Raw genomic sequence first — 2500 nt, 5'->3', positions numbered from 1 at the left:
TTAGCTGCTAGCATACCTTTAGCGAATAGCTATTAATCCTTAATGCACCTTTAACCTGTGGTATTGTGTAGTTCGGTAAGGCTGTTCTTAACCTGTGGGATTGTGTAGCACGGTAAGGCTGCTTGTGAACTGTGGGATTGTGTAGTACGGTGAGGCTGCGGATTCAGGGAAATTAGGCTTTGGGTGAATTGGCAGAAGCGTCTGTTTGCTGAAGCAGCCTTGAATTTAAAATGGCAACAACAACAAAAAGCCCTCAAAGAGTTAAGTGTTAAGATGAGTCGCTGGAGGTCAACATCACCAAGCCACAGCAAAGCAGCGTCTTAAAATGCTCACAGATGACACACACACACACAGACACACACACACACACACACACACACAAATATCATTAGCGGGGATCTGGCTACTCAGTAAGGATGGGGTTAGATAGTCATCACTTTAACACTCAAATTCAAAAGAAGAAGAGAGAGAAGAGAAAGGGAGAGATGGAGAGAGTGAATAAGGGAGAGATGGAGAGAGTGAATAAGGGAGAGAAGGAGAGATTGAGAAAGGGAGAGATGGAGAGAGTGAATAAGGGAGAGAAGGAGAGATTGAGAAAGGGAGAGATGGAGAGAGTGAATAAGGGAGAGATGGAGAGAGTGAATAAGGGAGAGAAGGAGAGATTGAGAAAGGGAGAGATGGAGAGAGTGAATAAGGGAGAGATGGAGAGAGTGAATAAGGGAGAGAAGGAGAGATTGAGAAAGGGAGAGATGGAGAGAGTGAATAAGGGAGAGAAGGAGAGAGTGAGAAAGGGAGAGATGGAGGGAAGAGAAAGGGAGAGATGGAGAGAGTGAATAAGGGAGAGATGGAGAGAGTGAATAAGGGAGAGATGGAGAGAAGGGAAAGGGAGAGATGGAGAGAGTGAGAAAGGGAGAGATGGAGGGAAGAGAAAGGGAGAGATGGAGAGAGTGAATAAGGGAGAGATGGAGAGAGTGAATAAGGGAGAGATGGAGAGATTGAGAAAGGGAGAGAGTGAGGAAGGAAGGGAGAGATGGAGAGAGATAGAGAGCGTATCTGAGGACAAGATCAGAAGCTGGTTTGTGACTGTCTCTCTCATTAACTGGACTAATTAGAAATGCACGGAGCTGTTAAATTAAAACTGCTTTGCTCTTATTAACATTTTAACTGCTGGCTCCGCCCTGCTTGGGTGGCAGGCGGGTGCGTTCTCAGGGCCCTGGGCCCCTGACATGTGACAGATACCGCACTGGAGGGCACTGGAGGGCCTCAACACACACACACACACACACACACACACACACACACACACACACACACACACACACACGAGTGAAGTGGTCATTAACCACACCGCCTTCCTGTGCAGAGACCCTGTGGCTGTGTTTAGTTAACACCAATCAGGAGCTGGTGTACACACACATACACACACACACACACACACACACACACACACAGGGCACACACACACAGCACACTCTCTCTCTTTCTCTCTCTCCTTTCTTTCTTACTTTCCCTCTGTCTCTCTCTGTCTCTCTCTCTCTCACGTATACACTCATACATGCATACACACACACACACACACACACACACACACACACACACTGCGCTGTGTTAATGGAATCCTCTTCATTGCAATGTTGGCTGGCTAATGGTGTCCCTTTGAGGGAGAGCGCTCCAAATTAAATAGCACAGATTCGCATCTGTCAGACAAAACCAGGAGGCTCTTTGTAATCAATGACCCAGACCAAGAGAGACTCCATGGGGGACTCTCCCGCCATCACGCTATCAGACATGAGGACACTCCGGGGACAATGGAATCTCCCCAGCATGAGGTGTGTGTGTGTGTGTGTGTGTGTGTGTGTGTGTGTGTCTGTGCGAGCGTGTGTTATTCTGTATGTGTGTGTTTCTGTATGTGTTTGTGTGTGTGTGTGTGTGTGTGTGTGTGTGTGTGTGTGTGCTGGTGGGGCAGTACACATTTCTAAGGGCAGAGCTGTAAAAACGTGTGATCCAGCATGTGGTGTATAATGGCCCGTGTTGACAGAGACACACAGGAAGGAACACACACACACACACACACACACACACACACACACACACACACACACACACACACACAGGAAGGAACAGTGCTGTTGTTCGTTCCTCTTTCCCCTTTTGGCCCAATGCAAATATGGCCACCAGTGTTGTGTAAAACTGTTGAAACCCATTCATTTTATCACCCTCACCCGCCAGACACACACACACACACACACGCACACACGCACAAACACACACACACACCCACACACGCACACACACACACACACACACACACCTCCCCCATCTTTCTTTCTGTCCCTCTCTCTTTTCATTTCATATGGAGCAGAGAGGAACGAGTGAAGAGGAAGAAAGGGAGAGAGAGAGAAGGAGGGAGAGAGAGAGAAGGAGGGAGAGAGAGAGAAGGAGGGAGAGAGAGAGAAAGCCAGAGAAGGAAGAAGTGGGGAGAGAGAGAATGATTTAAGAG

The sequence above is a fragment of the Sprattus sprattus genome (assembly GCF_963457725.1).
Source record: "Sprattus sprattus genome assembly, chromosome: 11".
NCBI classification, from domain to species: Eukaryota; Metazoa; Chordata; class Actinopteri; order Clupeiformes; family Clupeidae; genus Sprattus; species Sprattus sprattus.
Note: the sequence above shows the minus strand (reverse complement) of the source record.